General features: G+C 41.6%; 1 protein-coding gene across 2 annotated transcripts in view; it reads right to left on the reverse strand.

The window, feature by feature from the left end:
• ITGB6 (integrin subunit beta 6) overlaps nt 1–17,507 on the reverse strand; it is a 67,710-nt gene extending 50,203 nt beyond the window's left edge. Inside the window, exons 1-2 of one of the 2 annotated variants that reach the window (XM_079977849.1) lie at nt 17,338–17,507; nt 15,263–15,401 (exon numbers count right to left, since the gene is read on the reverse strand). The gene's annotated coding sequence lies outside the window, so the exon portion shown is untranslated. Of the gene's footprint in view, nt 1–15,262; nt 15,402–17,337 lie in introns of those variants that run through there. The other variant, XM_079977850.1, reaches the window with a different exon arrangement.
• Nucleotides 17,508–27,054: the final 9,547 nt, after the last annotated feature.

Genomic DNA, 27,054 nt, shown 5'->3' on the forward strand with positions numbered 1-27,054 from the left:
CACTGTTGACGGCAGTATGCATCAGTATACTAGTTGCTGGGAATCACAAGCTGGGGATTTCCATAAATATCTGTGTCACCTTGCTGGCTGATTTTTTTTTTTCTGCTGCTGCTTTCTTTGGCAACTCTGCTCCTCCCTGCGCACCTTCCTGTCCTAGCTAGCTGTTCCTTTCCTCCCCAACCCCTGAGCAGAGTACAAACCCTCTAAAGAAGCCCATTTCAAAAGGACTCACTTCTGCATTGCTACAGGTATGAAAAAGGGAGGAGGTAGTTTGCTGTCTGCTGCCACCCCTCACTTGCTGCCACCATACCCTCCAGTATTTCTCCAATGAAAATAGGGACGTCCTAAGGAAAACACTCCAGGATCAAATTAGAAACTGGGATGGCTTCTGTAAATCCATGACTGTCCCTGGAAAATAGGGAGACTTGGAGGATCTGCTGCCTGCAGCATGTGCCCCTCTTTTACCACCCCCACCCTCCTGATCTGGCCTGGGTAGATGCCGTATGGAATGCTGCCTATTGTCCCTGGCACAGAGAAGCTTTTTAAGTGAATTCCTCTGTGACACTAACATTGTACAAACTGACTTTGCAGAATTCATAAGGGATAAAGTGGAGACATGCAAAGCATGGCATGGGGTAGAGGCTAGTGGGTGGGAATGGAAAGAGAGAGGAGCTCAAAGGATGGGTCAGTGCCATAAGACTGAAATATTCTAGTTTGATCATTTCTGGCCCTCAATGTTCTGGTCTAGTGCACTTCCAGTTCAGTCAATGGAAAGCAATTCAGCCCAAACCACTATGTGGGTGAACAGTTACACCCCACAACAGCTGCAGTTTCTTCAAGAACAAAAACCTTTGACCGATTAATTCTTTCCCAGGTTTCTGACTCAGCAAGGCACAAAAAGCTAAAGCCTTTATCCACCTGTTTCCTATGTAAAAGAGATCAGGAATTTTATCATTGGAACTTTCTGCAAGTCTGAAGATAATTCTGTTTTTGGTGTTCATTTGTTTTTAAAGCAATAATAGGCTTAATCACCAAAATGATAACAATCTGAATAAAGAACTTGAAGTCTTGACTGACTTACAGTACATGGTTGCATTTTTGTGGCCAGGCTTCTGTCTCAAGATATATGCCTTTATAATGATCACTAAGACTGCTAATTTATACACACAAATAAGGATAATGACTTTGGATTTTATAATAACCTTGGTCCAGTATATCTGAAGGAGCGTCTCCACCCCCATCATTCTACCCAGACACTGAGGTCCAGTGCCGAGGGCCTTCTGGCGGTTCCCTCATTGTGAGAAGCCAAGTTACAGGGAACCAGGCAGAGGGCCTTCTCGGTAGTGGTGCCCTCCCTGTGGAATGCCCTCCCACCAGATGTCAAAAAGAACAACAACTACCAGACTTTTAGAAGACATCTGAAGGCAGCCCTGTTTAGGGGAACCTTTAATGTTTGATGTATTACAGTATTTTAATATTTTGTTGGAAGCCGCCCAGAGTGGCTGGGGAAGCCCAGCTAGATGGGTGGGGTATGAATAATAATTTTTTATTATTATTATTATTATTATTATTATTATTATTATTACATGGAACAAGTTTTAAACAGAAGAGGTATCAATAGAAAAAAATAACAAGTGAAAAGCTATGGTAAAAATATGGTCCTTTTTCAACTTGATTGTTTTCAACAAATATTGAAATTGTTTTCAACAATTATTGTTCAATTGTTGAAAGTATTTAAGGCACTTCTGGTTAATGATTAGCTGATACGATACAAAATCAATACAAAACCAGCACACTGTTGTTTTTAAGATAAGACATAGAATAAAGGCAGCCAGTTGAGTCAATCATAACTTTTGGTTTAACATTTCACAAATATGATGCAAGGGTTTGGGATGTTGTTGCTGCCCTGGACTCATACAGTGGTACCTCGGGTTACATACGCTTCAGGTTACATACGCTTCAGGTTACACACTCCGCTAACCCAGAAATAGTGCTTCAGGTTAAGAACTTTGCTTCAGGATAAGAACAGAAACCGGGCTCCAGCGGTGCGGCAGCAGCAGCAGCAGGGGGAGGCCCCATTAGCTAAAGTGGTGCTTCAGGTTAAGAACAGTTTCAGGTTAAGAATGGACCTCCGGAACGAATTAAGTACTTAATCTGAGGTACCACTGTACAATTTAATTGTTTGCATTTATAATCTAAAATATATAGAATCTCATAAAACCCCAAGTGCTTTCTGGCTCCCATTGCTTCCTTTTCTACCTCACAGCATTCTCATTGTGGCTTATGCCACTTCACTGCCACAACCATACTCCTCATTGGACTCAGCCAACTCTGTCACTTCCACCTTGATAATCCAGTTTCTCATTTCCTACCAACTTGACCATGATTCCCTAGGAGATGACAGGGAGAAAAGGCTGCAAAGCTGCACTGGAACTGCTCAGGTCCCAACTGCAGTTTGGTCACTCCTGAGAATGTTGAAGATATTTTAAAAAAAACCTTAAGTTGCATTAACATGTTCAGTGCATATGTGAAGACCACTTGAGTACCTGCCCTCTGTCAGCTGATATTCTTTCTTTGGGAAGCAGCATACTTCCAGGCATCAAGATATTTCATAGTTTTTAACGTTTGTTTCTTTTTCACTCTCAAAGAAAGAAATCAATCTTTTCTGTGTCGTTTACAGAGGGGTGGGGCAACAGGCACAATTGCACATGCCATTGTCTGTTCATTTGGCTGATTTTCCAGGATCCTGAACTTTTACTCCAGATTACACCTGAAATTCTTGGGTGGTGCTGCAGTGGTAGAGGACGTACCTGGATGTCTTGGGGTGGCTGGCTGTGGTTGCTAGTAGCCATAAAGCAGGGGTGGAGAGCTCCCCCTGCTAATAAGTCCCACCAGGCCTTTCCATTTGGACCATGAGGCCATTTTGGCCAAGCCATGCCCAGCAAAATGTACACCTGATGAGTACACCTGATGTCATATATTACATACCAGTAATTCTGCTGAATTCCCATAGTGTGACTAGCAAGACCTGACAGAGCAGCTCACACTGCCCCCAAATTTTGAAGATGTTGATGCCAAGATACTCATTACTTTTGCAAAGTAAAAATTGAAATACCTCTTGTGGAAGTCCCCCCCCCCTTTTGCTACACACACATCAGCAAAATTTCATTACTTAGGCACTTCAGTGATCTGGCACCATGTGCCAAATTCATGGACTGCCAGGTTGCAGGCATTTTGAATGCCGTCAGCACTAGAAGGCAGTCTGGGTTATGCTGTCTTGCTTCTTACACTGATTTCCTACGTCAACATAGCTGCTGAATCATTCCCACTTAACAACATTCTGTCTGTTAGAAAAAGAGTCAGTCAACTAGAGTTAATGTTCAGCCTGATTAATAGGAAATAAATGTCTGAATAGCCAACATAGATAAAATATAATGAGTTTTCCTTTTATTTATGTTCAGGAAAGAATATTAGACATCTGAGTCAGTTTCTATGGAAGACAAATGTGATTTTTGTACTTTTGTTTGCATAGAAAAGGTTCAGACATGAGATCATTTTATAAATACATAAATGACTATCATGATGTTTTCAGTACCCTCCGCAATTGCTATTTTTCAGAATATTCTTTTGTGGACTAATGATTTACTATAATATCTGTGCTGAAGAGGCATCTTTTAGGTCCCTGAGGTCAAGCAGCTAAAAGTGCTAATTTCATGGTCTAATGTTTTAAAAACTAGGTTAACATACATATTGTATTGGAATACGTTGATATAAGTTTGCTTGACTCTGGGTGAAACCCACCACTGCTGTTCTGCTTGTGGAATGGCTTTTGATCCAGCAGATGTGTCTGTTAACTTAAGAGAAGGGGGTGAGATTTTCTCTTATTTTGCACTTTCTGCTGCTGTATGTATTGGTGCATTCAGATAACAATGGATTGCACAAAGAGTTTTTTTTAAGTGTGTTTTAAGCACCAATATACTTTATACATAGCATAAAAATAACAGCCACTTAAAAACTGCTCCAGAGGGCTGGAGCACCGTCCAGAACTGTGTGGAAAGGGTTGCAGGGAAAATCAGGGAAAACCAGTTCCCCTTCTCTAATGTCTGCAGATGCTTCCATTTGATCAAATGCTGTTCTGAGAATGGATTTCACTGGATTTCACACCTCTGCATTGGATTGTGACTAGTACATACCACTTACAATGCAATAATTTTTCTAAGGCTTTATCCACACAATTCCACAGAGTATACATGAGCTGCATTTTTGCTCCTTTGTGTTCCTGTCTTCATCTCATAAAATACCATATCAAATCTCCATGGAGCAAGAAACAGGCCAGAGGAAAGATACCTTGCTCTGATGCTTTATCAGTTCACATCTTCTGTCTAAGGTGAAACAGATAAGCCTTGTTCTATATGCCTGGAAGACTGTTGTATCAAGAAGGGGGGGGGGAGATAATCCAAATATCAAATAAAAGTGGAAATGAAAAGATCTAGGAAGAGATTGGGTATGGGGAGAGGCAATGTTGTTACTATTTGCTGCTTCTAAAGAGTTATGGGAAGGACGATAGGATATGCTCAATGCATCCTTGAATAACGGTTAACAGCTAAGGCACAGAGGGTTGCTTGGCTATGCACAAGAAGCTATGTAACTCATCACTACTGATATCATGGGCCTAAATACCCTCCACTCATACTTGGGCAAGCCAACCAGCACAGCAGCAGTGGATGGATGGAATTCTATGTATCTAATATGGGTTCTAATACTGCTTGGGATATGCTTCCACTTCCTGCCCAGCGTCTGCTGGAGAAACAGCTTCCAATATATTGCTCCATCTATATGAAACGATATAAAATTGTGGAAAATTCTAATATCCCAACTTTTTCATGCATGCATAGCTCATTTAAATGGAACGGGGATGAAGTTGAGTTATAGCTGCCATTTGTAGGTTGGCCAAAATATAGTTTGACAGACTGGAAATAATTCAAGTACCTACCAATGAAATCTGATAGGTATCTTGGATAAATAACCTGCCATATGTTTTCTGGTTAACAGGTAATTTCCAAACATTGGACATGTTTGGTACTGCCTTTAATTATTTTCTAAGGCGGGTTGGGGAACCTCAAGCTCACCAGGTGTTGGTGGACTATAACCCTCCTACTGCCACCTGTGGCTGATGGGAACTGGAGTCCAACAATATCTGGGAGGCAGCAGGTTCACCACCTCTGGCTATAATGCTAGCCAAGCTATAATACAACTGACAGCCTGTTAAACTTTACTAACTCTTGTCTATATCAACATACATTTATTTTATATGATGGGTTTCCCAAAGAGATAACAAAAGGTGACACAACTGCTAGAAGATCTACATTAGTGTGTTTGGAGGAGTGCTCTCTAGTGTAACATAGGGCAATAAATTCAACTTTAACTCCATTTTTTGTAGCAGTAAAATGTTCTGACTTTACATGGTTGGCATTCCACATCCCAAACTTATCATGCTGTCTAGAAATTTGGGGATATTTTTTTCTGATATATTAGACATAAGAAGGGAGTGCCATAACAGTTCCTTCCTCTTGTATTAAAGACAAATGATCTCTTCTGCACCCTGTTCCCTGTTCTCCAACACAGGAAACAGTTGGAAGAAAGTTATTGCATAGAAAAACAAATACATCGGTGAGGTGGGAAAATGCATGAGCATCTGTTAAGTTTTCTAAAGTTATGAACCTTTGAATATTGGATGTTATGCTTGGGCAGTTTATGCAGATGTGCATTCTATGACTATCCCCAGGCTACTCCATCAACATCTCTGAGTGCAGTGCAATGCTAGGGGTTCCTTCATCTCTGTTTTCACAGATGTGCTCACACACATTAATATTCACTCTCAGGTCCCTGTGTCTATTGGACCTTCCCTTACGCCATCTGTAGGGGCATAGTTATTGTTCAAAACAGCATGCAGGCCAGATCTGACAATGTTATTTATGTGTTCAAAAGGCTGCCATGTGCTCTTTGTACCTCTTAGTTCAGGGCCCAGGGAGGCTGGGGAAAGGGGTGAACATATTTGTAATAGCCATGGCAGCTGATCGAGGTAGCAAAGAGGAATTCTTTTTGGGAGGTGGGGAGCTTTAGGAATATAGGAAGCTGCCTTATACAAAGTCAGATAATTTGTTCATCTATCCCAGTATTTTCCACATTGTCTGGCAGTGACTCTCCTGAGTTTCGGATAGGGGACATTCCCATTCATACCTGGAGGTGTCGGGGATTGAACCTGGGATTTTCTGCAAGCAAAGCAGATGCTCTACCTCTGAGCCTTTCCTGTGGCAAGTGTTAAGAACCCTGTTTTGGACATGCTTCATATTAAATTGCACTCCACACCCCCCCCCCCCCAGCTACTGAGGAGTGGGAAAACAAAGCAAAAAAATGAATGACCAGGGAAATGCAACAAAGAAGCAAAGGCAAGCAAAGAAATGCAAAGCAGTTTAAGAACAGAAAAAGAAGAGAAGAAACAAGTTTAAAAGGTCTGATTGTGCTTGCCCAGCAACTTGAGTACTTTGATGGTAATGCAAAAATAGAGGCCAACATGCACAACCTATGTTATGGTGGTGAATGCTGGGCTGGAATGCACTTCTTGCCAAAAGTCATGGTGTGCAGGCCCATGAGGCAGCAGGGTACACTTGCTCCGGGCCTCAGAGGCTAAGCTGGGCAGGGGGCCTTGCCAGGGGCCTGCTGGACTTACGCTGTTGAGTTTATAACTTTATTCTAACAATATTCATGCCATGGGCCTCAGACAAGCTCTGCACGGTCTTGATGGGGTAGGTGGGTGACAGTGGGTACATCAGCCTGAACCCTATTTATTCTCTCTCTTTTTAGTCATCAGAAGCCATTGCTAAGTGCAGTTGCCTCAGTCTAGATCAAGCTGACCCAAGGTGAAGCCTGTAACATGATGAAGCATTAAAGAGATGCTTCTGCATAGATGTTAAGCTATGGGTGTGACCACACACAGCTTATTATAGGGAATGCCAGGCGAACAGCGGAATGCCAGGCAAAGCAAAGTTTTTGAGCTGTTCTGAAACAGTGGGGCTAGGCATGACAGTAAACATTCTACTTGTGTGATTCTAGTGGCGTTTCTGAGACAAAATGGTTGCTCAAGTTGATTTTAGGCTTTGTTTCAGCTATTGATTTATTTTCATAAAATTTATATACTGCTTGATTGTAAAAACCAAAAAAGCAAAGCGGTTTGCAAAAAGAATAAAACAATAAAGTTATTAATAAAAACAAAGCTTTTTTAAAAATAAAACCAGCAGTAAACTAAAGGCACACCTGGATCCTGTATATCTGGGGAGGCTTTTTAATGCTATAACTTAGCTCTGGAATATGGGAAGAAATAAAATTGAAGAGTGTGATGCTGATCCCATTTCTCATGTATGACTAACCACAGCCAACACCCACATACCTAGGACTCAGAACTTTCCCAGGTTCAGGGATGGTTTCCTGGCATTAGAGATCCTCCTGCCACCTCTTATTTTAGAAATGAAGCACTGCTTGGCATGTGATGCCATTAATTGAAATTGAAATCTGACAAGGGCTCAAGCGTCTCCAGGAAAAAGCTTTTGGCAGTTTCACTTCATGACTCATGCTGTGTGTATGAGATTATATTCATGTCATGATAGTATGCCATGATATTTAGGTTGTACAAATGTCAGTGGGCTTGTAGGTATACTATAATTAAACAGAAAGGTCTGGCTGGTACATATATGATCAATCACAAGGCAAAATCCAGGCAGGATGGAACAGTTAAACACATACTTATATCTCCCCCTTATCAAGCAACTCACTATTGGCGGGAATATACCCTCAGAAGAAAATCAAAGTTAAGCCCACTGAAGCCCATTTATTTTAATGGAAGAAGTAAGAGGGTGCTTAAATCTCTCCTGTGAAAATGGCTTAAAAGCCTTTGGCCTTCATGTTTGTTCATCAGCGATTTGGGCTGGTCCTCTGGAGCTACTGGGGCACAGCCCTCCAACTGAAAATGCCAAGTATTTTTTAAAAAATATATCCTCAATGTCTAAACATAACTGTTTTCCTGTCCCATACACATATTATATGATGAAACCAGTGCTTCTATATCGGTCTGCTAGGATGATTGTAGGACAAAAGAGTTAATATGTAATCAGTTTATTTGGCCTGCCCAGATAGTTTAGCTTGCAGTTATCTTCTATAATCCTCAGATTAAATGGTTTGAAAAACTGGAGCAGCAAAAATAATAAATACAGCAGCATTGAAGTTAGGCACATTTCTACTTCCAAGCCAAATAGTTTCAAAGGAGCCTCCTTTCCCATTATCTGTGGAATGGAACTCACACCCTCCACTCACAATCTCATTGCTATCTCAAATACAAGGTAGTTTGCAAAGTGCAGGATTTCCTCATATCTTTAAGTTCACTCTTGAGACACAGTGAAGCAGGAGCACATACTGAACACAACAAAATTGTGTTTGTGGGCTTTTACCTAATGCAAATTCTAATCTGAAATTGTAGTGGAAGTATCTTCAAGAAAGTAGTATATGTCACTGTCTCTCAGATTAAGCATTTATTGTCAGTGCAGCCCACTCCCAAAAAATCTTTGCTTGGAGGTACATACATCCAGTGGGACTTTCCCTTTATAGAAAATTATGTACAACACATTAACCAAGAGAGAAGGAAGAAAAAGAAGAAAGAGGACAACATAATATGCACAAGAGTTTTCCCCAGTTATAACAAACCAGAATTATGGGACTATATTATCAAATCCGTATGGGGCATGGTATTGCAAATCATGTCCATCCCATCCATTTGCCATGCCATCCCACAGTGTTTTTCCATAAAAGTCCATTTGTTAATGGCGATTGCCAATAGAGTACATAAGAAAATATTGCCAAGTTTTATGGAATTTGTTTTTGGGTTTTGTAAAGTCCGGTGCAGAGACACTGGGCTGATCACACATTGAAGTGGAGTACTATTTCTAGATAAGAGTCTGGTCTCATGAGACAATGCTTATGTTTTTCAATACATAAATCTAGAGCCATTTCATCTTAGTGTGCAATACAAAATGACAAGTGAGTAGGCTCAAGAATGCTTATGAAATACAAAGATGTACTATATTTTAGTATATATTTAGTATATTTTAATTTTTAAAAAAGGGGTATCTTAGTGCCTTCCTTGTATAAAGTATCCAAAAAGCCAGTGGACAAACAAGCATTCAGAGGCAATGAAAGCTGTCCTGACTGAGCCTCAACACCCTGCTGTGAGAAGCATCTCAGTATTACGCAAATGTAAGCAGTACACAAACAAGGGGGTGATTTTCCTTTCCCAATATTGCTCCTTTCTGGGCACATGATTGCCTACTGCTTTCAGTTCTATACACGGGCCTCATAGATCCTAATGCAACGCTGAAGGCTAATATTCTAACAAGTCTACAAAATAGTTCATTTTGGTATAGCAGTGGTGGGAAACCTTTGGCTCTTCAGATGTCATTTCAACTCCCATCAGCCCTGGCCAGCATGGTCAGCATGGTCAGGGGTGGTGGGAGTTGGAGTCCATCAACATATGGAGGGCCAAAGTTTTCCCTTCATGATTGTATAGCTTTGTATAGTCTTCCAAGCATATCATGTAAGTTTAAGGATTTCTGACATACGTTGTAATTGGGGTGGGGGGAAATAACAGGTAATTATTTTCAAAATGGGAAAACCTAAATTATATACAAACATTTCCCTTTTCTACTTAGAGGCTTATATGGGGCAATTTGAATCAGAGAGAGAAAAGCCAGAACCAAAATATTCAACTCCCCAGGTGGAAGTCAGAAAACTAGGCAGTTCTATTCATATTGCCTAGTAAACGCTATCAAAGTTGGCTGGATTTCATAAGTGTCATTCAAAATACAGGCCAAAATATTTTAGTCCAGCTGTTGTCAGATGCTGAATCTGACCAGTGTCATGGATCCTATAGGCCTCAAATACATCCATATCACAAGCTGAAAGTTCACATACCAAGTAGATTATTCTTATTTGGTTATTTAGATTTATATCACACTCTGTATAAAAAGATCACGGTAGCGAGACCAGTTCCTTATCATATATATTATCAAAACCACCTTAGTGAGATAATTTGCGTAGTGTTGTGTGTGTGTGTGTGTGTGTGTGTGTGTGTGTGTGTATGAAATGCTACTTCAATGTGTGTGGAAGCAGCAGCAGAGGTAACATTTTGTGGAGGCAAAGAATATTTTCAGGTAGCATATCTGTGTATAGAACTTGTGTTTCTCGAGTGTGGATTTCTTTCTGGAGTCTGTGGACCATCTTAGACAACATCTCCCTAGACTGAAAGCACTTTATCATGAAAAAAATGTGTAACATGCTATGTAGATAACCACATGTAGCGAGTGGACATGTGTATGCATAAAAAGGGAAATGTGATCTCATTACACATTATGATCTACATGTTAAAATCTTAAGCATTTTAACCTAAGGTTACCAGATTTTTTTCAATGAAGCCGGGGACACTTTTCAACTTCCTACTAAGTAGGTGGATTTTGTCAGGGGACTGATTTGTAAATCCAGGGACTGTCTCTGGGAAACGGGGACGTCTGGTAACCTTATCTTAATCATGCATGAAGGCTTCTTTGCTGCCTGCATTTGTGCGGCACACTTGAATTTATTTCCAGGGACAGAGCAAGATAGAACCAGCAACTTAGCAGGCAAGGCTAGGGAGACATCCCTGCTCTCACATTGATTTAATGTGTGACTGCTGCTTCTGAGTTATTCAAGCCCCTTCACCACGGCAAGGCAGTGATCCATGAAGGGGTCGGAGAAGCTATGAGCTATGCTGTGCAGGGCCATCCAAGATGGACAGGTCATAGTGGAGAGTTTTGACCAAACGTGATCCAGCTGGAGCAGGAACTGGCAAGCCACTCCAGTATCCCTGCGAAGAAAACTCCATGGACAAAGACAAAAGGCATATAAAAGTTATGACGCTGGAAGATGAGCCCCTCAGGTCGGAAGGCATCCAACATGCTACTGAGGAAGAGCGGAGGACAAGTACAAGTAGGTTCAGAGCTGATGAAGCGGCTGGGCCAAAGCCGAAAGGACGCTCAGCTGCGGATATGCCTGGAAGCGAAAGGAAAGTCCAATGCTGTAAAGAAAAATATTGCATAGGAACCTGGAATGTAAGAACCATGAACCTTGGTAAGTTGGATGTGGTCAAAAATGAGATGGCAAGAATAAATATTGACATCCTGGGCATCAGTGAACTAAAATGGACAGGAATGGGTGAATTCAGTTCGGATGACCATCATATCTACTACTGTGGGCAAGAATCCCGTAAAAGAAATGGAGTGGCCCTTATAGTCAACAAAAGAGTGGCAAAAGCTGTATTGGGATGCAATCTCAAAAATGATAGAATGATCTCGATACGAATCCAAGGCAGACCTTTTAACATCACAGTAATCCAAGTTTATGCACCAACCACTGGTGCTGAAGAAACTGAAATTGACCAGTTCTATGAAGACTTACAACACCTTATAGAAGTAGGGAGTCAAGAGATAAAAGGAACAACTGGCAAGTTTGGCCTTGGAGTTCAAAACGAAGCAGGGCAAAGGCTAATAGAGTTCTGCCAAGAGAACAAGCTGGTCATCACAAACACTCTTTTCCAACAACATAAGAGACGACTCTACACATGGACATCACCAGATGGGCAGCATCGAAATCAGATTGATTATATTCTGCGCAGACAAAGATGGAGAAGCTCTATACAGTCAGAAAAAACAAGACCTGGAGCGGACTGTGGCTCAGATCATCAGCTTCTTATAGCAAAATTCAAGCTTAAACTGAAGAAAGTAGGAAAAACCACTCGGCCGGTAAGATACAATCTAAGTCAAATCCCTTATGAATACACAGTGGAAGTGAGGAACAGGTTTAAGGATTTAGATTTGGTGGACAGAGTGCCTGAAGAACTATGGATGGAGGCTCGCAACATTATACAGGAGGCAGCAACGAAAACCATCCCAATGAAAAGGAAATGCAAGAAAGCAAAGTGGCTGTCCAACGAGGCCTTACAAATAGCGGAGAAGAGAAGGCAAGAAAAAGCGAGGGAGATAGTGAAAGATACAGGAAGTTGAATGCAGATTTCCAAAAAATAGCAAGGAGAGACAAGAAGGCCTTCTTAAACGAGCAATGCAAAGAAATAGAGGAAAACAACAGAATGGGAAGAACCAGAGATCTGTTCAAGAAAATTGGAGATATGAAAGGGACATTTCGTACAAAGACTACCATAATAAAGGACAAAAGTGGTAAGGACCTAACAGAAGCAGAAGACATCAAGAAGAGGTGGCAAGAATACACAGAGGAATTATACCAGAAAGATATGGATGGCTCGTACACCCCAGATAGTGTGGTTGCTGACCTTGAGCCAGACATCCTGGAGAGTGAAGTCAAATGGGCCTTAGAAAGCACTGCAAATAACAAGGCCAGTGGAAGTGATGGTATTCCAGCTGAACTACTTAAAATTTTAAAAGATGATGCTGTTAAGGTGCTACACTCAATATGCCAACAAGTTTGGAAAACTCAGCAGTAGCCAGAGGATTGGAGAAGATCAGTCTACATCCCAATCCCAAAGAAGGGCAGTGCCAAAGAATGCTCCAACTACCGCACAATTGCACTCATTTCACACGCTAGCAAGGTTATGCTTAAAATTCTACAGGGAAGGCTCAAGCAGTATATGGACCGAGAACTCCCAGATGTGCAAGCTGGATTTAGAAGAGGCAGAGGAACCAGAGACCAAATTGCAAACATGCGTTGGATTATGGAGAAAGCTAGAGAGTTCCAGAAAGACATCTACTTCTGCTTCATTGACTATGCAAAAGCCTTTGACTGTGTCGACCACAGCAAACTATGGCAAGTTCTTAAAGAAATGGAAGTGCCTGATCACCTCATCTGTCTCCTGAGAAATCTCTATGTGGGACAAGAAGCTACAGTTAGAACTGGATATGGAACAACTGATTGGTTCAAAATTGGGAAAGGAGTACGACAAGGCTGTATTTTGTCTCCCTGCTTATTTAACTTATATGCAGAATTCATCATGCGAAAGGCTGGGCTGGATGAATCCCAAGCCAGAATTAAGATTGCCGGAAGAAATATCACCAACCTCAGATATGCAGATGACACAACCTTGATGGCAGAAAGTGAGGAGGAATTAAAGAACCTTTTAATGAGGGTGAAAGAGGAGAGCGCAAAATATGGTCTGAAGCTCAACATAAAAAAAACGAAGATCATGGCCACTGGTCCCATCACCTCCTGGCAAATAGAAGGGGAAGAAATGGAGGCAGTGAGAGATTTTACTTTCTTGGGCTCCATGATCACTGCAGATGGTGACAGCAGTCACGAAATTAAAAGACGCCTGCTCCTTGGGAGAAAAGCAATGACAAACCTAGACAGCATCTTAAAAAGCAGAGACATCACCTTGCCAACAAAGGTCCGCATAGTTAAAGCCATGGTTTTCCCAGTAGTGATGTATGGAAGTGAGAGCTGGACCATAAAGAAGGCTGATCGCCGAAGAATTGGTGCTTTTGAATTATGGTGCTGGAGGAGACTCTTGAGAGTCCCATGGACTGCAAGAAGATCAAACACATCCATTCTTAAGGAAATTAGCCCTGAGTGCTCACTGGAAGGACAGATTGTGAAGCTGAGGCTCCGATACTTTGGCCACCTCATGAGAAGAGAAGACTCCCTGGAAAAGACCCTGATGTTGGGAAAGATTGAGGGCACAAGGAGAAGGGGACGACAGAGGACGAGATGGTTGGACAGTGTTCTCGAAGCTACAAACATGAGTCTGACCAAACTGTGAGAGACAGTGGAAGGCAGAAGTGCCTGGCGTGCTCTGGTCCATGGGGTCACGAAGAGTCAGACACGACTAAACGACTAAACAACAACAAGCTGCTTCTGAAGGGTTTGCGTGTGTGTGTATGGTGTAGGTACATATGTATGGAGTTTAGAATGTTTATTGGTATGGTTAGATTGTGTCAGTGATGCAGAAGATGAATTAGGTTGGTTGAGGAAACTTCCCAACCTCATTTGCTGGGAACAGTGATTTTAAACAAGACCATATTCTAAGAAGAGTACTGCTTGAGCTGTTTGTTATGTAAGGCTAACTAAAATGTTTACTAAAGGTTTGTCAGGCACCATAATTTTCAACTTGTTTATTGGATCTGAATACGTCAGTGTAAGCATTTTGTTTTGATGAATTGTAAGTTAGTGCTGAGTGCTCCAAAGGTGCAGGTTAAAAGGAAAAGGAAAATATTGAGTGGGACTGAATCTGTTGAGAATTTGAGTGTTGGTTTAAGATACTTTTCAAGCAATAAATTATTGGTTTGAATGTAGTTGGTTTGAATGTAGCTTTATAATGGTGAAATCTAGAGAAAGTTAGGTACACTGAAATCTGAGAATGAAGTGTTTTAACTATGTGCACAATTTGCACTGAATTTTATAGGACTTAGGTGCATTTAAGATGTTTTAGGATTGTACCCAAATTTCCCCTGACATTTCATTAATCAAAACAAAATAATTTGATTACATCAATCTTGGAGAAACAAATCAAATGATTTATCAGAGTCAAAGTTCTGTTTTTTTGATAGAGGAAAAACAACAAAATATTGAGTTACATTAATGACTAACACCTTTTAAAGGTATAAGCTTTTTTTTTTTTTTTACTAGAGTATGCTTCACCAGGTACACAGAATCTGATGAAGCAGATTCTAGCTCACAAAATGTATGCCATAATAAATTTGTTAGTCTTTAAGGTGCCACAAAACAGAATGGAATTATAGACTCAAGACACCACCACTTTGGTATTTTAAACTTTCGAACACCCTAGTCTCTGATTTAAAAAGCATACCACTATCCAAGACCAGGAGCAGCTGAAGAAAACCATTCACAGAAGCCAAATGCAGTTCTACATATACCAGACTGTAACATTCTTGGGAAACTGGCATTAAAAGCACACATGAAGAAAACCATATTAACAGAGACTTTTGTTTCACCAAAATACATGAGCCAAGTTCCCTTTCATTTCAGTTATGCCAAGAATGTGCTCTGGACTAAAATAAACCAAAAAAGGGATTATTTATAAATACTTTGATGGATTCAGCCCCAGTGACCCCGGAGGGGAGGGGGATCAACAGGACAAGAATGGATCTAGGCATCTGTACTGTGAGTTTATTAGCCATGCATTTATCAAAGGACTTACCTTTCAAGGTGGGCAGGTCTTTCATTTTGGAAAGTGCCGAATTACATTAGCTGGGTCCATTATCAATCATTTTCAGCAGACATATCATTTATCCTTGGCCTAGGAATGAACAGGTTCCCAGCATTCTCATATCAGCATTCTAGAAGTAAAGAGAAAGGCCCCATTTAATTTTCTTCCTGCCGGCTAGAAGGAAAATGTTTTATAAAGCACATTAAATGAAAAATAAAAATAAATAAAGGAGACTACCACAAAGAGCAGGGAGTAGGGAACGACAGAATGCCTGGTTGATTTACAAGTGCTTGTGTGAGAAAAGGTTAAAATTAGATTGACGAGCAAATGTGTTCGCAGACTGCTGGCTGACAAATGGCAGAGCTATGCCAATGTATTACTTATGCAAGAGATGTAGCGGAAGTATGCAGGAGGATCATATCGGTGCATTAGTCAAATGCATACAAACCCACTGTAAACATAGAATGTTTGGACGGGCACAACAGACGTCTATTGGAGATGTATTCTGTTGGGTTTTATTTAACAGCAATGAGTAACTAGATGAGTTGAACTGGACAGAAAGATTACTCATGTTTTGTGGACAAGTGAAGAAGGATGTCTTTGTTATCCTATCAATGGCAAAATTCTCCTTGGATGAATTTCCCAGCAGCTTGCAGATAAACCACTTCCACTGAACCGCTGATTAATAGTCCTTAGAGAATCCCAGGTTAAAGGGACACAGAACACATATAGACTGACCAGGGTCTGGCATATTCCATGTGTTTGCGCTTTCAGCGTGTACACACACACACACACACACACACACACACACACACACACACACTACAACAACAACATAAGAACAAACACAGAATATTCTGTGTGCTATTTTACTAAATAGAATCTGTAGGTCTACTTGCAGTTCAATCTGTTTGCATGATCAAGGCTACCTGCTATCACTATTTCACACCAGGAAAGTGTCCAGAATATAGAAATGGCACAATCTTTGCCCTGAAGGAGTAAGAATGTAAGAGCCCACTTCTTAGTTATGTGCCAAAGAAAATCAGAAGAGCCTTGCTTGTTCAGGCTGAAGGCCCGTCTAGTCCACCATCATTTTCTCATGGTGGCTAACCAGTTGCCAATAGGAAGCCCATTAACTGGACATGAACACAATAGCGCAACAGCACTCCTACCGTTTCTCTTCAGCAACTAGTATTTAGAGGCATATTGCTTCTGACAGTAGAGATATAGTAAGGTCATTGATAGCCTTATCTTCTATGAATTTTTAAAGTCACCCAAGGTGGTGGCCATCACTACAGCTTGCAGGAACAAATTCCATAGTTTAAAAATGTGCTGCTTAGTGCATAGGTTATGGTGTGCTTATAAAGCAGAAGGGCTGATCAAACAACCATGTTAATCATCTCCTTGAAGAGAAGGAGAGTTGGACACCCCCCACCAAAGAACATTAAACTGCCTTAGTTACTCACCACTGCAGAATCAATGCCATTATTCCTGGTAATGTCCTGAACACCAAGCAATTCTCCTGTCCCACATGCCGGTATAAATGGCTGACATTATCCTTCTATGTAGGTGAAAGTACTATTGCTTTCCATGACACTGTGCTGTGGCACCATTCACAAACACTCTTGACACAGCAGATATAAATCGAGGAGCTGGCTTATGCAATAAGACCCATTGATTTACAGTGCTTCGTTTTTGAAGTGTTGTGACTTACAACTGCCAAACTAAGTCATATTTCAACAATGAATGCATAATACCCCCCCTCTCTCTCACACACACACCAGCCACCATGCCTCCTCTTGATCAGGAGTGTGATGTGTTGGGTTTAATCTTTCCTCAGGTGCCACAATCCTGCCAAAAAAGTAAATCCTGAAGCTGCTAGTCCCACTTGGGAAGGACAGTGAATTCTTCTTTGTTCAATGCATTAAAATATAGCTGTCCTGGAATGCAAAATCCAAGCCAGAAGATATGAATTATTATATTTTTTGGCTAGGGATGATGGTAGTGGCAGCCCAAAACATCTGGATAGGGAAGGTTGGCATAAGCACCAGTGGCCAGATAATCACCAGATACATCACATACCCCCTTTTTGGGGAAGATACTGGAGAGCATTGTGGTGGGGCAGCTGCAAGCATTCTTACACAGATCATGTTGGAATTAAACTTTAGTTCCCAATTACAGAGCTATTTGGAAGAGAACCTGGGTCGTTTGACCCTTGAATTATTTCCCTTTCCCCTCCTGTAAGAACTACACAAGACACTCTCTTTTAAAGTTTAAATAACATAACTTTTGCTTAGTGTACATGCACTTGCCGATTAAAATACAGTGGTACCTCAGGTTAAGTACTTAATTCGTTCCGGAGGTCTGTTCTTAACCTGAAAAAAAGCCCTGAGGTAGGGTAGGGAGCAGATTGAAGGAGAGAGAATCCAAATGGGATGTTGCTCTGAGATGAGACAGGAAACGGGCAGAGCCTCAACAGGAAGAGAGCAGAAAAGTCTTCTGGAGAAGTTTGTGGCTTAACTTTACAGTGGTACCTCAGGTTAAGTACTTAATTCATTCTGGAGGTCCGTTCTTAACCTGAAACTGTTCTTAACCTGAAGCACCACTTTAGCTAATGGGGCCTCCTGCTGCCGCCACGCCGCCGGAGCACGATTTCTGTTCTCATCCTGAAGCAAAGTTCTTAACCCAAGGTACTATTTCTGGGTTAGCAGAGTCTGTAACCTGAAGCGTATAAACTGAAGCATATGTAATCTGAGGTACCACTGTATATACAATGCAGATAGGTGTTACTTATGTTGCTAATACATCTTACATAAATTGTATCTAAGATAAATACGGACTAACTCTGAGGCAGACAGCAGCATAACATAGGGCTGCAATATTTTAAGAAGTGGAAATCCAGATACAAAAGTTGTTGAGCTTTTAATCTTTTTTAAAATTAAGTTTTTAAACTATTCCCCCCCCCCAACACTTCCAAAATGGGCTGCCATACGCCCAGGTTTTCCCGGATGTCTTTAGCCAGTTCTTGAAAATTCCTCTTGGACACCATTTTTGATGGACGAATCCTGGCTATGTCCAGGAAATTCTGAACGTATGGCAGCCCTAGCATAACAGAACATACTGGCTGCTCTAACTGTTAATAACTGCCATAACTGAAATAACTGAAATAACTGCCTCAGTTGTATGACATCACAGAGTTCTATAGCCCTTGTGAACATTAACTTAGCACTTTGGATACTTTCATACCACAGATTATATAGATCCATACCAATCAGGGTGCAGTCCTGGCCATGGGGCTGAGTTGGTCTTGGTCACCTTGATGGATGACCTTTGCATAAAGCAGGACAAGTGGAGCATGGCCTTCCTCCTGCTTCTTGATCTCTCGCCTGCTTTTGTTCCCACTGACCATGGCCTTTTCCTGGACCTGCTCTGGGTAATAGGAATTGTGTTACAGTAATTCCAATTCTACCTCTGGGACCGAATTCAGACAGCAGCATTAGGAGAGTGCTTTTGGCTTCACTGGCAGCTACGTTATGGTGTGCCATGAGGCACTATCTTATCTCTAGCGCTATTTACTATCTACATAAAGCTGCTGGAGGCAGTCATTAGGAATGCTGGGGCAAGGTGCCATCAGTATGCTGAATCAGAGGGTGCAGATAAAAAATTGTCTGAGAACTTGGTCCGTTGTCTACCCTGAGTTAGGCTGCACTCACCTTGAAGGAGAAAGTTTGCAGTTGGGTGCACTTCTGGGTCCACCTTTCATCACTGGAGGCCCAGATAGCTTCAGTGGCTAGCAGTGCATTTAGCAGCTTTAATTTACACGACAGCGATGGCTATTCCTGGACTGGGAAAGACTGGCCATGATAGCTAATGCATTGGTTAATTCAAGACTGCATTCCTGCAGGGCACTCCAGGTGGGGCTTCCCTTGTGCTTGATCCAGAAGTTGCAGTTGGTGCAGCATGATTGCAGATAGGTGTGTGACCTTATATAACACCTGTGCTTAGACCTGATTGCTTATTTGCTACTGGACCAAGTTAAAGGTGTTACGATTAGCATATGAAACCCTTAACAACTTAGGACCAGTTTACCTGCAAGATCACCTTACCTCACATGTGCTCTTTCGACCACTTCAGTCAGTGGAATTTGCACTCTTACAGGTGGTATATAATACTCAATCCACATTTATAAGAAGTCAATCTTTTAGTACGGCGACACACACTTTGGAACTCCCTGCCAATTGGCACCAGGCAGTTGCCTTCACTGCACTCTTTTCTGTGCCTGCTAAAAACATTTTTCTTTAGACAAGCCTATCCAGACATGTAGAAAGTTTTCATGTGCTTTAATCTGTGTTTGACTTATCACTAATGTTTTAAATAGCTGTTTTTAACTATCTGTTCCAGCTGATGATTTTATTGTTTCACTCTACTTGTAACTTGGAGGGCGGTTGTTGGGTTTTTTAAATACAATCAAGAGGTAAACAAATGTTATTAAATGAATACGTAACTGCAATTCTAAAATCATTTAACATTTGTATGCTGCCCTGTAGGAGAAAGTTATCTGAGAATCATATAGTAAATATTAAAAAATATCTCTCACAAACACGCACCAATATAGTGGTTATTGCCTATTAAATTGCCCATCCTGTTTGGAAACTAAACAACTCACAATGGTGTGAACATCCTAAAAGGTATTTCCTCTATGGAGACCTAGGCATAAAGTTGATCAAGCCTTGGGATGAGTCTAGGGACATGGCCAACTCACCTGGGACATTGAGAGAGGAATCCATGAAATTGGTAGAGAATTTGGAGCTTAAGGAGGTGGCAGAGGGTGATATCCCTTGTGTAAAACTCAAAAGAAGGGCCACACTTTCAAGAGAAGGGCCCTCTCTGGTATCTTCAGAAATGGGGGTCCATTGGGTGCTTACTGCAGCTACTGCCAAGCATTGCCCCAAGTTCAAATTGTGGGTTTCTTCTTCTTCAAAGAAGTAACCCTGACTCGTAGGGCTTTGTCTGTCTTCCCCATAGTGGGGCAGTCAAAAACCCTCACTTCACAGATCAGAACAGAGCTAAGAAAGGAACAGGAATAAAAAAGGCAGGAAAGTGTGAGGAAAACTGAGGGCGTTGTTTTTTTTTTAAAAAAAACACAGTAAGAGAAAACAGATAAACAGCTACTGGAGACAACAAATAAGGACAAAATACTTGAAATAAAAAAGGAGAAAAAGAACAACTGGTAGGGCAGTGCTATTTTTCTAGAAAAAGAGGTTCCGGATCTTACCACAAATGCCTCCCTTGATCTCTTAGAATGACAATGGCGCCTACCTGAAAGGTTCTGGCAAGTTCCGGCTGAAAAAAAGCCCTGAGGTAGGGTAGGGAGCAGATTGAAGGAGAGAGAATCCAAATGGAATGTTGCTCTGAGATGAGACAGGAAACGGGCAGAGCCTCAACAGGAAGAGAGCAGAAAAGTCTTCTGGAGAAGTTTGTGGCTTAACTTTACAGTGGTACCTCAGGTTAAGTACTTAATTCATTCTGGAGGTCCGTTCTTAACCTGAAACTGTTCATAACCTGAAGCACCACTTTAGCTAATGGGGCCTCCTGCTGCCGCCACGCCGCCGGAGCACGATTTCTGTTCTCATCCTGAAGCAAAGTTCTTAACCCAAGGTACTATTTCTGGGTTAGCAGAGTCTGTAACCTGAAGCGTATGTAACCTGAAGCGTATGTAACCCGAGGTACCACAGTACATGTTTTAATGGTGCAATGTGCTTTATTTTGCCTTGTCTTGTCTTGTCTTGTTTTCGTAATGTCTTTGGCTACACCAATAAGTAATATTTGAATGCAAGCATATAAGTTTGTGGCGTTTTCCTGCCTCCAAGGTGCAGAGCAGGCAACGCAACATACTTGCCCTCCTTCATCCACCGGTGAATGTGTGTGTAGTGCAAGAAAAGACCATTGCTGCAATCGTGCCCTTTGTGCAACTGTTTTGTCTGTCCAACTCCCAAAGTTGTGAAACGTAGTAGATGTGCATTATGGTGCATAAGCAGCATGTTCTATGGTTGCAAATTTTATGAAATTTATTCTCATAGGTAATTCCCAATCATGACCATTGCATTGTTATGCAAGGTTTTAACTGTTTATATAATGGAACAATATGTTGCTTTATGATCTTAAAAAATATGAGGCCGAAGAAACCCCAAAACATGACTCTTGTTAGTTTAATACTTCACATTATTGAGTCCAATGGATATAGTGTTACCAAGAAAGGAAAGTTCTCAGTGGTTTTGTTTTGTTTAGTTTTTATTTTACAAACATCTAAATGGTGTCATGCTTAAAACCATCCCACAGATATTTTATTTTTGTGGCTTTCTTTAGATGCAGCTGACTCTAGAATGGTAGCAGTCCTTTTTTTTTAATTGATGGAAAATAAATGCATTGAAATGCTGGGAAATTATTTACAATTTTATCTAGAATTATATATTGCATTACATAGGAATTATATATTGCATTTCATAGGAATTATATATTGATCAGTTTCAAGAATCATGTGACTAATATACTGTGCAGATCTTGATGGGTGCAAGAGATTGTACAAGACAAGAGGACAGTTCCAAAAGTATGCCTTTTAATGAAGGTTTGGATTTGTTTGCAGGCCAATACTAAGGGTCATACTAGGCAGTATGTTAAATGATAAATGATGAAGCACTGTGGGAGGGTATCATAACTGAGGTCAGAATAATAATCCTCAAAGCCAAATTGGTAAGTGTACCTCAGCATAAATACCATAATAAGAAAATCCAGTTTCGCTGGCTCATAATGAAGGTTCGTGTTTTTTAAACTTTGTAGGTTGGGGTTGTTGTCTTTTGGGAAGGGCCTGGCAGTGCCATCATTGAAGAAGCCTAGGAGATGGGTAACTCACCAGGGGTCCTTCTCAGCTATCTCCCCCAAATTTCAGCTGATCCTAACTTTGGTTATTTTTTGTGTGTGTGCCAGCTAAAGACTCTTCTCTGCATGGGTGTCCTCTCCAATTCTCTGCATGTGCATTCAGAAGTAAGCCCCACTGAGTTCAATAGGAATTACTCCCAGGGATATCTGTATAGAGTTGCAGTCAAAAATGTTAATTCATGCGTGGCCATTATTGCATCTCTCAGCATTGTGTTACATATGCATACACAATACCATTTTTGTCAGTCCATCCATGTAATCAGTGTTTAAGAACAGATAAATCACCCAAGCTCCAGGAAAAATGTTAATTTCCACTCCACTTTTAGCATCTCCTTGAAAGGAATTGATACTTTGGTGTCATACGGAGCTGACATATTTTGGTGGTGGCGGGGGTGGGAGGGTGGGATATTTGTAACTTTTGGGCATCAGTTAATTCAGCTCTCCAACCTATTTGCATTTGACAGCCCAGCATTAAATAGTAAGAGAAGAATGTGAAAGCTTATTTATCATAACCACTAGAGGGCCATTTTTGGCTTTTATTTTTATCAGTCTGAGAAGTGTGGGATTTAAGTTACACAAGGACAAAAAACCTTGCCAACTTGCCTGGTTTTAATTTTACACTCACAATGCACTAGAGCTGAAATGATTTGGGGAGTGGGGGCTGCTAACATTATCCAAATTTGCATTTCCTTACTACAGTTCTAATTCCTCTTCCTCAATTAATTAATACCCTTTACATATGTGTCAATGCAATTTACAAGCATAATACAAAACCAGCTAAGTTTTAGATACAGTAAAAAAAGTCTGATGTTTATAAATGGTTAAAAAAACCATTCAAAGAGAACATCTAATTAGAAGTGACCCTCTCCTCCATATTCCGAGTTATAAAAGAAATAGAATTATTAACTCTGAGGAGTTGATAATTATCACTATTGCCTGAAAATTCATCAAGAGGTTTCACCAGCTTTTTAAAATATATCACTGAAAGCTAGACTTTCAAAATGCAGAACTGTTAAAGGTTGCTGTATTCCAAAATCAGTGCAAAATATCTAGTATGAGTGTTCCAAAAGTATCCTGAATCAGAGAACACAATATCTGTTGCTTTTGTGTATGTTTCCACTAAGAGAAAGCCTGGGATACTGATGAATATGATCTCCTTGAGTCAGTTCAGAATTGGCTTGATATTTACTAGCTTGTGAAGTACGGGCTGTAGCTCAGTGGTTAAAGCACATGCCAAAGGTCCTAAGTTGAGTTGCTAGCGTCTCCAGGAAGTGTTGGGAAAGTATTCTGGAGAGGCTCTGCCAGTCAGTGTAGGCCAGGGGTTGGCAAAGTTTTTGTGGCTTGGGCTGGTTCATGGTCCTGCAGATGCCGTGGTGGGCAGGAGTGTGCACGCACACACGCATGACCGAACACTACTTCCGGTGCTCCGTCCAGTGCAGAGTAGGTGTGTTCAGCTTCCCATTGGCTGCAGGAGCTTCCTGCAGCCAATGGAAAGCCGGCCAGCATCTCAGAAGGCGGCCTCCGCTCTGCTCTGCGCTGGTTTAGCACGGCGCATGGGAGCCGACCGAGCAGGCTACGGCAGTCCCCGAGCGGGCGGTGGAGGTCCATGGGCCTTAGGTTGCCAACCTACTGTAGGCAATAGTGAGTTAGATTGATTTGGTATACAGGTAGCTTGCTATGTTTCTTCCCATGGCTTGCAACTAGGCTTTTACTGATGGGGCCATCCCCTGAATGAGGTTTTACACCAGTGGCTACAGACCATTATGGCTATGTTCTACCTCCACTGTTGGTGGCAGCATGCCTCTGAATGCCAATTACTGTTAATAGCAAGTGGGTAGAGTGCTATTTTGCTCAGGTCCTGCTTTGGGTCTTCCAGTAGGCATCTCGTTGGCCACTGTGAGACCAGGATGCTAGAATCAGTATTGGCCTGATTCAGCAGGCTCTCCTTATGTTCACTCATGGTACATTCCTATCAGGAGAAAGGGAGGAGGCAATGTTCACGCATTCTCCCCTCCTCTTACTGGCAAAAAATGCATAGCCTTTCTTCTGCCAGCAAGTTCTTCCACCAGATCTTAGTCCCATCCATGAATGGAAGAAGCCCTGGTTAGGATCAGAGCCTATGTTCTTCTGAGCATCCCATCTATTTCTAAGAGTTCTCCCCTGGTTTGGTGCATGTAGATTGCTGGCGCTTTGCATGTGTGCCTTATTACATTGTTCTCTGGGAGTTGTTGTTCCCAGCAACAGCCGGAGTTGAGAACTGCTTAGGAATTCACCAGTATCCCTTGCCAAAACAAATATCCTGAGAGCAATACAGTCTGTGTGTGTGTGTATAGATCTGGAGTGGGGGCATAGCAACCACATACATTTCTTTAAAAGAAGTAATTGGAGGAGTTGCTCAAAACAGAGATACTCACTGTGCAAAGGCTATTTGAGTGGATGGCTGATCACTGTGAAAGTAAGGGGCTAAGCTAAGAACTTCATAGCCAACTTGCTGTTGGCTTTGTAGTTTACAGAGCATCACAGCAATCAGTGAGAGCTTCCTTGTGAGGAGGGAGGTAATATTCAAAGCAGCCTGGCCTTTAGCCTTAAATGCTATTGCTTGTGTGAGGAATCTTGCTTTATGCACTCTGAACCAGAAAACAACTTAAAATGATGCTTGATTCATATTATATCTGAGCATTCTGGGTAGTTATGGGTGCAATTCTGAAATTTTATATATTGCTCTGGATGTAGCCACAATGATAGCCATATGTACAAAGGGATGTCAGGATAGCAGAAACATAAGACAAGCAAACTTTTAGAGATTTGATATATTTCCATTATTTTATAAGATGGGTAGCAGTGGGGTATGTTGTTCTTTTATTGCATAGAAGTGTTGTAATGGTTTTCATATTGTGAATGCTATTGTGAGTCTAGTGAATTAAATAATTGATTTTAACAGCCTGTATATCATCATCTTGGCATATGACCTTAACAGGTGTAAAATACAATTCCTCCATACCGACATGAAAATATTATAAATCAAAACATTGTGAAGATTTCAGGTACCGTATTTTTTGCCCTATAGGACGCACTTTTCCCCCTCCAAAAATGAAGGGGAAATGTGTGTGCATCCTATGGGGCGAATGCAGGCTTTCGCTGAAGCCTGGAGAGCGAGAGGGGTCGGTGCGCACCGACCCCTCTCTCTCTCCAGGCTTCAGGAGAGCCGCAGCGCCAGCCCCACAAGGTCGGGGGACAGCGAGGAGGCGGAACGCCGCCATCCCGCTATCTCCCGATGTGGTTTGGAGGCTGACGGCGGGGAGACGTGTGCTTCTCCCCGCTGCCAGCCCCGCAAGCTCCGGGGACAGCGGGGAGGCGCAGTGCGTCTTCCCGCTGTCCCTGGACCTGGTCTGCAGGCGGGTGGCGGGGAGAAGAGCGCTTCTCTCCGCTGCCGGCCCCACAAGCGCCTGGGGGGGAATAAATTTTTTTTCTTTATTTCCCCCCAAAAAAACTTGGTGTGTCCTATGGGCCGGTGCGTCCTATGGGACGAAAAATACGGTAATCTCTTCACAGGTTCAGCGAGGGAAGGGCAAGGATTCACAGTTTTATTAATATCATGTTTAATGGTAAATTAATAGAGCATTTGTGTGCGTTGACAATGGGCTGAAGCCCAAGATACAGAGGCTGTGTAGGAGAAAGAGAAGGGCCTTCTCAATGGCAGCCCCCTGGTTGCAGAATGCCTTTCCCAGGAAGCTTTTCCTGGCACATACTTCATACTTTTTATTTTCTTGGGTGTTTTAAAGATTTAAATCTTTAAACCAGCTTTATTGCTAACATCCTAACATCTCCATTTTGTGATGGTGCTTTTTGCCTTTAGGAGGATTTTATGGTTTGCTGTAGTGTGATTTCTGCTGAAGTTTCTTGTGGTGTTAAGCTAGTTTTACGGGAACCATTATTTTGTTCTGCTTTGGTGCCCAGAGACCGTCAGTTATTTGGCATTTGAGATATAATGTAATATAATAATCTAATTACTATTTTTATTGAAGCAGTCCACTTTGCAGTATATGATATAATTTGATGACAATCCTGTGTTATTTATTATTTCAGGATCAAGTCAGAAAAAATATGTCCTTTAAATTAGTTAAGCTGTTTCAAAAATTGTTCTAAATATATGTCACCAAGGCAACCTTTTCCCTCCAATTAAGGATGGATGCCTCAAGCTTCTGAAGGCAGTGGAAGGGAACAATGTTCTGTATAAAAACTACATTTTAGTCTCCTCCCCGACAGGTCTTGAAATATATATTCCAGACATATAAATGGACAAGTAACATATTGTTTGCATATTAACGAAATGAAGTTGCCCTCTAGTGGCTAATGAGAGTAAAGCCATTGAAATCCCATTCCCTTCTGGGAAAGATAATGGATTTGTTCCATGTCTGTTCCCCCTTCCCCCTCCCCAACCCTGGTCCCAAAATAGCTCAGAGGAAAATTCTGTGGCTGCTACTAAAATGAAGACACTTCTGGGATAAGCAGCCCTAAAGGCAAAGAGGACCTTTAGAGCAGAGCATTTGTACATTTGCCCTCAACTCCCCCATTTTTATGTTCAGGAATTCAGAGCAGCTTTCATAAAGGATCTTTCTCTTTGTGCATAACTAGTGCTGGTCATGTGACTGCCATCTGGAATCAATGAGGATCCCATTCACTGGCTGAAATACAGGCGGTGGTGTGTTCTTTTTGTCCTGAACTGTTTTCCCAGAGATAACTGGTGGATTATTTCATCAGCAAAATATTTTCAGGAAGGGAATTGACTGGAACTGATCAGAAGCTCCTTCCCCCACACCCTTTCAGACTGAAGCAATATCCTCCCA

Source organism: Podarcis cretensis, assembly GCF_951804945.1.
Source record: "Podarcis cretensis genome assembly, chromosome: 1".
Classification (NCBI taxonomy): Eukaryota; Metazoa; Chordata; class Lepidosauria; order Squamata; family Lacertidae; genus Podarcis; species Podarcis cretensis.